At 53.5% G+C, this 10,580-nt stretch overlaps 1 long non-coding RNA gene across 16 annotated transcripts in view; it reads left to right on the forward strand.

Annotated features, from left to right (window-relative positions):
• The window catches only part of LOC138850170 (uncharacterized), a 73,067-nt gene extending 62,723 nt beyond the window's left edge, over window positions 1–10,344 (forward strand). For 6 of the 16 annotated variants that reach the window (XR_016236240.1, XR_016236234.1, XR_016236241.1 and 3 more), the window contains one exon: window positions 6,109–6,493. This is a non-coding gene — a long non-coding RNA (uncharacterized LOC138850170). Of the gene's footprint in view, window positions 1–3,547; window positions 3,597–6,108; window positions 6,494–9,223; window positions 9,464–9,582 lie in introns of those variants that run through there. The other 10 variants (XR_016236231.1, XR_016236228.1, XR_016236235.1 and 7 more) reach the window with 7 other exon arrangements.
• Window positions 10,345–10,580: the final 236 nt, after the last annotated feature.

The following is a 10,580-nucleotide window of genomic DNA, read 5'->3' on the forward strand; positions in this document are numbered from 1 at the left end:
GCGCACACTTCAAATGGGGGATTATTCTGGGTTTTCAAGGAAATTTGAGCCACCTGTTTCAGAGACCTCTTGGTGACTTAGCAGGATGGTGAAGGGCGTCTCCCCGCCCAGCTGTCACTCAGGCTACAGCCCCCCGCCCGCCTGGGCCCTGCAGGGCCAATTTGCAGCCTGGGTTGGAGGCCTGGGCTCCCGTTGTCCGCCCAGCTTGTGGCTTGGCCTCAGCCTGCGCCAGCGGCACAGCAGCCATGGCTCTGCCTGCGGGGAGCTTTCCAGATCCACGGCCGACTGACTTTCCCTTGGGTTCGGGCTGCCCAGGCTGGCGCTGTTTTTCATGGCCGGCCGAGCACCGTGGGCTCACCGTTGCGGAAGTGAGCAGTGAGCGCCAACTGTGTGGCCTACGTGTCGGGCAGCCACGCTGCCCACACTGCTTGGCGGGGGCCAGCACCAGCGAAGCAACATTTTCCAGCAGGCTGGGAAGGCGGTGAGGCGGTTCTGGAGCCCGGGGCTCCGGTGACATGGGCCTGGTGGTGGGCAGCAGGAAGAGTGGGAGGGGCACGGACCACTCCCTGCTGAGCTCGGGAAAGGCCACCTAAGCCAAGAGCGAAGCAAGAGGCTTCCCTGTGTCACACAGATCTGGAGTCTCTCAGCCCTGACCTCAGTGGCAGGCCAGATACAGCCGGTTCCGGCTGATGGCCTAGGCCAGGGGCAGCCAAGATGTGGTCCTGGAGCCACAGCATCAGCATTGGAAATGCAAATTTTCAGGCCCCAGCTTGGACCCACTGAATCAGCAACTGTGGCCTGGGCCCCCGCAGAGCAGGGTGTGTGTGTAAATATTTACTTATCTGAAAGGCAGAGTGTGGGGCCAGCCTTGTGGTTCAGTGGGTTAAGCCACTGCCTGCAGTGCTGGCATCCCATATGTAGGCTGGTTTGAGTCCTGGCTGCTACACTTCTGATCTAGCTCCCTGCTACCATGCCTGGAGAAGCCTGGAAGATGGCCCAGGTCCTTGGGCCCCTGCACCCATGTAAGAGACCCAAAAGAAGCTCCTGGCTTTGGTCTGGTCCAGCCCTAATTGTGATAGCCATTTGGGGAGTAAACCAGAGGATGGAAGACATTTCCCTCTCTCCCTCCCTCCCTCCCTCCCTCCCTCCCTCCCTCCCTCCCTCCCTCCCTCTCTCTCTCTTTCTCTCCCTCCCTGCCTCCCTTTCTTTGTAACTTTGCCCTTCAAATAAAAATATTTTTTAAAAAAATGACATCTTCAAGCACCCATTCTAATGGATTAACCTTTCTCTCTAAATATTAAAAAAAAAAAAAAAAAAAAAACCAGAATATGAGAGAACTCTCTACTGGTTCTCTCCCCAAATGCCCTCAACAGTCAGGGCTGGGCCAGGCCAAAGCCAAGAGCCAGGAAAAACATCTGGGTCTCCCACATGGGCGGCAGGGGCCCACGCACTTGGGCCATCGTCCGCTGCCTCTCTAGGGAGCTGGCTCAGCATCTGCACTCCGGTATGGGATGCCAGCACAAGAAATGGCTCCACTGGCTGCACCGCAGTGCTGGTCCCACCTCTGGGAGACTGTGAGAACCGCTGGTCTCACTCAGCCCAGTCATTTGACCATGGGAAAAGGGGCCTGGGTGGGAGGGCGGAGGTGAAACAAGCAAGTGCTGACCGTTGGTGGCTCGCAAGGTCTCCTGCCGCAGTTGGGAGAGCACCCCCCTGTCGCCATGGTGCTCTGGCTCCTCACTCCCCCTGCCCACCTGAGGCCCATCAGCACGCTTCAGGTGGGCGCTCCCCGTGTCACACAGGGATAATGCTGAGAACATGTGCCTGGGCTTCTTGGTGCTGTGAGTAGGAGCTAGAGGAATTCTCATTGACTTCCAGAGAAGACCAGGTGTCCGAGGCGGGTGATGGGGTGCAGCGGGTTCAGCCGCGTCCCGTATCGGAGTGCCAGTCTGAGTCTCAGATACTCCAGTTCTGGTCCAGCTCCTTGCTAGTGTGCCTAGGACGCAGCAGATTATGACTGAAGTGTTTGAGTCCCTGCCCTCCATGTGGAGGACCTAGATGGAGTTCCTGGCTCCTGGCTTCTGGCTTCAGACCGGCCCAGCCCTGGCCCTGGCTGTTGCAGCCATCTGGGGAGTGAACCAGCAGATGGAAGACCTCTCTCTCTCCCTTTTTCTCTGTGATTCTGCCGTTCAAATAAAGAAATAAATCAATCAAAAAGAAGAAGGTCAGGTTTCTCACGATTTTGTTAGCAAGTTCTGCCTCCTGCCCTGCCCCTGCTCGCTCCTAAGGGAGTCTCTGTGCTCTGTACCTACCTCTGCCCCTGCGGCCATGCCCGGTGGGCACCTGCAGGGGCTGCTGCAGGCTGGCCAGGAATTTCCAAGATCTGCAGGCTTCAGAAGACAATCTGGGCTGATCCCACTCGGGCCCTGGGAGTTTAAAGTTGGGGAGCCCACAGGCTAGGGCCCCAGCGGTGGAAGCCAGAGTTGAAAGGCTATTTGGGATTGCAAGATACGGAAGAGCTTTGTGCAAGCTGAGGAAGGGCAAGTAAGGTGAGGCAAGCGTGCAGCCGGAAAAGAACAGAGAAGAAACCATCACACGAGAAGGAGCTGCATGGCAGGTGTCGGGTACAACGGCGAAGCTGCCGCCTGGGGGCCCACATGCCATCCGAGAGTGCCTGGTCGGGGCCCCAGCTGTGTTCTCCATTTCCACTTTCTGCTAAGGTGCACTGTGGGAGGCAGCAGGCAATGGCTGCCTCCCATAGGGGAGACCCAGATTGAGTTTCTGGCTCCTGGCTTCTGCCGGGGCTAACCCTGACTGTTGTGGGCAGCTGGGAGAGTGAACCAACAGCCTGGAGATCTCTTTCTGTCTGCTTTTCTGATGAATGGATGTATTAATGTTTAAAAAGAAAGGTTGCAGTTGCGGTTTGGGATTCCCCAAGGCCTGGATTCTCGACACCTCAGTCCTAGGCATCTGGTGCATTCCCTGTTATGCCCTGACTGTACACAGCTGTACTTGGGCTAAACTGGAGCATCTGGTCCTTGCAGCATCAGGTGCTGGGTCGGGCGTGGCATCCTCTCCCGTGTGGGCAGACAGCTTACTGCTTTAGGCTTGTCAGACGCAGTCTATGTTAAAGCTACTCGCTGTAGCTGTGGAAGGGCAGAAGCACCCAGAGACAGTATGTAAACGGCTGTGTGCCAGTGAAACTCCGTTCTCAAAAGCAGTGAGCCTCTCACCGGCCAGCATTTGCCAGCTATTAATGCTGGATTAAAACTTCCACGTGTCACATGGCCCTGGGATAGACAATCTCAATTCTTTAAGGAGGCGGAATATCCATCTTCCCCCTCCCCATGCAGAGTGCCGCCCAGGTCTCATCGCCTCCAGATCTTAATGTTAAGAGGGGGGAGAAGTATGGGCCACGCATTCCCCCCGGACCCTTCTTTTCCTGTAGCACCTGGCCACTTCCCAGGCTAACCAGCTGTCCCCCGAGTCATGGTGGTCACAGAGGCCTGGGACCTTAGGTTTTAATCCAGGATCTTGTCCCCCACAGAGACACGGATTCTAAGCGGAGGCAGCTAGATGGCACACAGGTGAGCAGGGTGAGTGAACACATTCTTGTGTGAGGGTGGGCTGCCCCACTCAAAGAAATCCCTGTGCTGAGTGGGCCAGAGGGCTGCCTGAATAAGACCTCCAACCATGGCCAGGGGCAAAAAGAGGCCCCTTTTGTGAGGTGGGGGGTTGGTGCCTTGATTGAATAAATAGATGGGGTGGGGTCTTAGCGTGTGTGGAGCAGTCTAGGATTTCTGTGACTCCTTCATGTTGAGTTTGATACTCGGGTGGTCCTCACAGCATCGCCTGCTTACTGGTTCTGGGTGAGATGCAGGGACCTCCTGGGAAGGCTGGCATTTTAAACCAATAGGCAAAGAGATAACAGCGGCAAGCAGGGGCTGAACCCACTGCGGCACATCACAGGGCTGGCAAGAAGCCTTCTCACTTAGACCCAGCTCCCTACCTTGGGAGCCCCAAACCAAGAAGTGTGTGGAAACTAGGATTATCCAATTGGTAGACTCCCTTCCTCCCTCCCTCCCTCCCTCTCTCTCTCCCTCTCTCTCTCTCTCTCTCTCTCACACACACACACACACACAGTATCAGGAAAGAAAGCATACCACTAAGCTCAGCTTCAATAAACTGCAAGATTTCATGAAAAGGAAATTTAGAAGGGACTCATAAAAATCTTAAAATTTCAGCATATGTAAGAGTGTTGTAATAGCTTCAAAAATCTCTTGAAATATTTGTTATATTTACATAATGATGAACATGAAACAGGTGTATACATAGGGCGTGGTGGAGACTGGCAAACTGGTAAGATCTGCCCTGTATAAAGTCAGGGGCAGCAGGCATTCGGCTGTGGTTCATTGTTCCCTTTGGGGATACAACCCGTCTGATGGCACATTTCCCAGATCTTAGAAACCTGAATCTTTTATTTAAAGATTTACTTATAGGATAGGCAGAGTTACAGATAGAGTAAGAGACAGAGAGAAAGGTCTTCCATTTACTGGTTCACTCCGCAAATGGCCACAACAGCTGGCGCTGGGCTGATCCGAAGCTAGGAGCCTAGAGCTTCTTCTGCACCTCCCACACAGGTGCAGAGGCCCAAGCACTTGGGCCATCCTCCACTGCTTTCCCAGGCCACAGCAGAGCTGGATGGGAAGAGGAGCAGCCGGGACAGGAACCGGTACCCATATGGGGTGCTGCACCACAGGCAGAGGCTTAGCCTTCTATGCCACAGTGCTGGCCTCAAGATATCTGAATCTTAATAAATGTAAAACCTCTTGTTTTTTGAGGTTACCAACTATTGTAAATTTTTTGAGAAATTTTTTTTTTTTTTTTTTTTTAGGTTTATGTGTTTGAAGCAGAATGACACAGAGATCGAGACTTTCCATCTGCTGGTGCACTTCCCCAATGCCCCAAACAGCTGGGGCAGGGCCAGGCCAAAGTCAGGAGCTCAAAACTATGTGGGTCTCCCACACGGGTAGCAGGGACTCAGGTCCTTGGGCCATCACTTGCTGCCTTCCAGATGCTATATCAGGGAGCTGGATTGGAAACAGAGCAGCCAGGATTCGAACCAGTGCTCTGATAGGGGATGTGCGTATCTCACACGGCAGCTTAGCCCGCTGTACGGCAACACCTGCCCCAGGAACTTGGTCTTTTTAAGTAGCATCCGCAAGTCAAATTCACCCCATGGAATTCTGGAGGCCGGTCTGCCCTTTCGCCCACGGCCACATCGGCCTGAGCCCCATTTGGCGCAGCCCTTCACCCCTTGGAGAAGGCGGGCCTGGCATTTACCTGTGCTCGTGAGGGAAGCTGAGTTTTCAGAGCCTACGGAGCCTGTGCTCACTGGGTCAGGACCAGAGCCGAGCGCCAGCCACACGGCTCCAGGGCTCCGCTCGAAGCCTGGCCTGGGTCTGCAGCTCAGCTGGCCTCTGCAGCAGCTCTCTGCTCGCTCACTTGCGCTGTGCATCTGGGCTGTGCTCACAGAGGTGTTCGCCAGTGCTTGCTGCCCTTGGCAGGAGGGACTCTGAGAAACCCAGAGACCTGGGCAAGCTTCCGAAGTCAGAATGTGAACTGCGATCAGGAACAGCTCTCAGCTCGCCCTTCCAGCGTGTGCTGGGGCGTGGACCTTTCCCTACTCCTCACGCACTCAACCCGGGCAAATCGTAGCTGCTTTTCTCAAATTAGGGAATATGCTTGTCCCCTAAACCTGTAACAGGAAGAAGGCAGCTGTTTGTAGAACAAGAGCTGCAAGGGAGGCTCCAGGGAGAAAGGAGAGGACAGCCCAGGGAGGCAGCTCCTTGGAGAGTTTTAGGTTCTCTTTTCCTGCAGGGTCCTGGAGACGCACCGGATCCAGGCAGCTCAGAGGGCAGGGGCGGCATCCTTTGGGGTTCCCTTCCAGAGAGTGTCAGCACTGGGTAGGACGAGGGCCAGGTGCAGATGGTCGGATTGTAGCTGCTCCTTGAGAGCTTGTCTGGCTACATCCCTGAGCCAAATGAAAATGGTTTTTGGATGAGCCAGTGTTTTGTTTTAATTCAGGCTTCATCTTCCTCCCAACAGTCCAAGTCAACCCATCATCCCCAGCATTGACTCTGTAATTACAAGTTGTTTGGAGCCGGCACTGTGGCACAGCGGTTTAACGCCCTGGCCTGAAGCACCGGCATCCCATATGGACGCCAGTTCGAGACCTGGCTGCTCCACTTCTGACCCAGCTCTCTGCTATGGCCTGGGAAAGCAGTAGAAGATGGACCAAGTCTTTGGGCCCCTGCACCCGCATGGGAGACCCGGAAGAAGCTCCTGGCTCCTGGCTTTGGATCGGCGCAGCTCTGGTCGTTGTGGCCAATTGTGGAGTGAACCATCAGATGGAAGACCTCTCTCTCTCTGCCTCTCCTCTCTCTGTGTAACTCTGACTTTCAAATAAATAAATAAATCTTTTAAAAAATTACGAGTTGTCCATCTAGATCTGTGCACCCAGAGGAGTTAATAGCGGTGTCTGCTGTCAGGAAGTTTGGATTCTAATCATAACTCTACTGTTACTAGCCTCACCCCTTAGGCAAATGAGTTCATCTTCATATGCCTTAGTTTTCCTTTTTGTGCAATGGGAACAATTGCTGTATCTACCTTGTAAGGTTCCTGTGATAGGAAAATGAGAAATGCATTCATTTACTCTTCAGTATGTATTACAAAACAGAGACCTAGGGAAGCAGGGCCCCTGCCCTCGAGATGCCAGCCCCGGGGCATGCTCAGCACATGGTCGTGCTGTCACACCCAGCTCAGGGGGCAGGAGGCAGAGAAATTCTGGTCTGAGGCTCCCAGGTTGTCCTGGAGTCACAGCTCCAGAAAGACGCAGCCTTCACTGGGTAATGGCCCTTCTCAGAGGCTGCTCGGGAGAGACTCCCGGAGCACCTGCACACAAAACCTGCGCCTGTGACTTACCGGCTGCTCTTCCTTCCGGAAGTCAAGCTAACCCCTTCCCTTCTAACAGACAGAACATGGCCAAGATGACGCGCTGTGTGACAGGTCCAGAAGGAATTCGCAGCTTCTCCCTTGCTCCCTGCGGGGAGCCAGCTGCCCTCCTGTGTGGCTCTCAGGCAGCCCTCTGGAGAGGCTCCGGTGCCGAGGAACTTGGGCCTCCGTCCATCAGCAGCAAGGCACCAAGGCCTCTTTTTTTTTTTTTTAATTTTTTTTTTTTGACAGGCAGAGTGGGTAGTGAGAGAGAGAGAGAGAGAGAAAGGTCTTCCTTTTTCCATTGGTTCACCCCCCAGTGGCCACTGTGGCTGGCACACTGCGGCTGGCGCACCGCGCTGATCCTGATCCGAAGCTGGGAGCCAGGTGCTTCTCCTGGTCTCCCATGCGGGTGCAGGGCAAGCTCAAGACATACCCTGGCCGAGAAGCACACAGGGGAGGCTGCTTCCAGATTCCTGCCCCACGGGATCTGCAGGAGGACAGCTGTTTTTTTTTTTTTTTTTTTTTATCTTTTATTTAATGAATATAAATTTCCAAAGTACGACTCATGGGTTACAATGGCTTCCCCCCCATACCGTCCCTTCCACCCACAACCCTCCCCTTTCCCACTCCCTCTCCCCTTCCATTCACATCAAGATTCATTTTCGATTATCTTAATATAGACAGCTGGTTGTTAAAAGCTCTAACTTCTCATTGTTACCCAGCGATAGATGACTAAGCAGGGCCTTTACCCCAGCAGACCTTGGAGGAACCATGCTTCCAGGCAGTAGCATTTGGTGCAATGGTTAAAACTCCATGTGGGATGGCCACACGCTGTTGAAGAGTCCCTGGACTCATGTCCCGGCTCCACTTCTAGTTTCTGGAATTGTTAATGTGCCTGGGAGGCACCAGCCCAGACCTGGCTGTTGCAGTAATTTGGGGAGTGAACAAGTGGAATGAAGATCTCTCTCTCTCTCTCTCAAGAGGTGGTGACTGAAGATTATATCTGTAAGCCAGAAGTTCAGAGGACTCAATCTTTTTTATTTAAAGATTTTATTTAAAGATTTAAAGATTTATTTATTTGAAAGAGTTACACAGAGAGAGGAGAGGCAGAGAGAGAGAAAGAGGTTTTTATTATTATTTGACAGGTAGAGTTATAGACAGTGAGAGAGAGAGAAGAGAGAGAGACAGAAAGGTCTTCATTCTGTTGGTTCACTCCCCAAATGGTTGCCACAGCCAGCGCACTGCGCTGATCCGAAGGCAGGAGCCAGGTGCTTCTCCTGGTCTCCCATGGGGTGCAGGACCCAAGTGCTTGGGCCATCCTCCTCTGCTTTCCCGGGCCACAGCAGAGAGCTGGCCTGGAAGAGGGGCAACCGGGACAGAATCCGGCGCCCCAACCAGGACTAGAACCAGGGGTGCCAGTGCCACAGGCGGAGGATTAGCCTAGTGAGCCACAGCGCCGGCCCAGAGGACTCAATCTTAACCTAAAAAGCAGTCCCTAAGGTGGGGCAAGCCGGAAAATGGAGAGTTTGACCCCCGGTGTAGGAATGAGCCCCTTGGACTGAAATCAGAATGCTACAGGATGGATACAGCCCAGTAGGTTGCAAGTATCCGTGTGTTCCTGAGCAGTCCCACTGAAGCCAGAGTGGGAGAGGCAAGGTTTTCAAAGAGCCCCTTTCTGGGGCCAGCACTGTGTCACATAGCAGACCAAGCCACTGTGCTGTGCTGGTTTCCTATAGCAGTGCTGGTTTCAAGTCCTGCTGCTCCACTTCTGATCCAACTCCCTGGTAATGCACCCGGGAAAGCAGTGGAAGATGGTCCAAATTCTTAGGTCCTGCTGCCAATGTGGGAGACCTGGATGGAGTCCCAGGCCCAGTTCACACTGTTGTGTACATTTGGGGAGTAAATCAGCAGGTAGAAGATCTCTTTCTCTCTGTCTGTATCTTCCCCTGTCACTCTGCCTTTCAAATTAAAAAAAAAAAAATCCGATTTCCATGTGACAAGCTGCTGCCCAGTGCCACCTAGCTTTGCACTGGTCCATTTGCATAGTGATGGTTGCATCACAGCCAAAGGTTCCGATTCCTTGGAATCAAACCCTTTATTTCCTAGAGTGAGCACGAGGCCTGGAGGGAGCAGTTGGCAGGGCAATACTTCTCCAGGGACAGAGAAGGAAGAAGCTGCAAGAGGGAAATAGGTACAGAGGCAGTGACTCAGCCTTCTGCTCCCACAGGGTGGCACCTGCTAGCCTCCAGCGTCTCTGAGGCCTCCGCTCACCACCCGTGCTGCTGGAGTCGGAACTGGTCCTCAAGGATGCACCTGCTCCTGGAGTGTGAGGCCCTTCCTCCCTCTCTCCCTCTCTTCTTCCCTTCTCCCCTTCCCTGCCTCCCTCCACGTCTGTGATGCTTCACTCCAGTGTCAGCTTTCCCTGGGTCACGGGGTGCCCAGGTGTTTGGACAGACTTCATTCGCAGGTGTGTCTGTGGGGATGTTTCCACCGGACACCTTGAAAGAGTCATAGAAAGGGCAGAGGGAGGGGTCTGCTGCCCACCGCTTCAGCTGGGTCCCTGGTCTTGTCTGCCTTCACGTTCAGGTGGAAACGCTGGCTCTTCTTGGGTCCCGAGCCACCAGCTTTGGAAGTGGAGCTGACACCATTGGTTCTCCTGGGCCCAGCACTGCATGCACAGTGGGGCTCCCGGGGCTCCATCTGCAGACCCTGGGACTTCTCGACCTCTGCAGCGATCTGTGAGCCAGTTCCCTGGAATCAGAGTCTGTGTGCATTCACACGGAGTCTCCGTCCTGTTGGTTCTGCTTCTCTGAGGAACCCTGACTAGCACAGCACCCATCCAACCCAGCCACTGTTGTCCATCCCTGCTATGGTCTGCACAGTCAGTCCCCTGTCAGCATTAATCTCCTCGCTGACCCATGCAGTGAGCCGAACTGTGCCCTCAAAAAAGATGTGTCCAGCTCCTGAGCCCCACCACCTGCAACATCACAGGTCTTCATAGATAGAATGAAGTCCAGGATCTGCTGAGCTCGCCCTGGCTGGGTCCGAGAACCAGTGACAAGTGCCCAGGGCAGGAGACAGAGGCAGAGACTGGCCTGAGGCCACCACGAGCTGAGGGACCCTGGGCCCAGCAGAAGCTGAAAGAGACAGATTGTCCCCTGGGGGGCTATTGTTGCATTCTACTTTTCTGGGAGAGTTTCTTAGTTTTATCTTATAACAATTCTGTTGAACTTGTAATTTATGCTATTTATAATTTCCAGCTCTAGTTGATCCTATGAATATTCCTTTTTTATAGCATACTCTTCTTTTTTCATGGATGCAAAAAACATGAGCAATCTAGAAATAGTAATGAGGTTTTTTTTGTGTGCATTGTTTCTGCTTTCTACAATATGCTTTTTTTAAAGATTGATTTATTTACTTGAAAGAGTAACAAAGAGAGAAGGAGAGGCAGAGAGAGAGAGAGGTCTTCCATCTGATGGTTCACTCCCCAATTGGCCGCAATGGCTGGAGTTGTGCCGATCTGAAGGCCGAGTCAGGAGCTTCTTCCGGGTCTCCCATGTGGGTGCTGGGGCCCAAGCACTTGG

This window comes from Oryctolagus cuniculus, chromosome 6 (genome assembly GCF_051225735.1).
Source record: "Oryctolagus cuniculus isolate XC-2025 breed Fujian yellow rabbit chromosome 6, ASM5122573v1, whole genome shotgun sequence".
In the NCBI taxonomy this organism is placed as follows: domain Eukaryota; kingdom Metazoa; phylum Chordata; class Mammalia; order Lagomorpha; family Leporidae; genus Oryctolagus; species Oryctolagus cuniculus.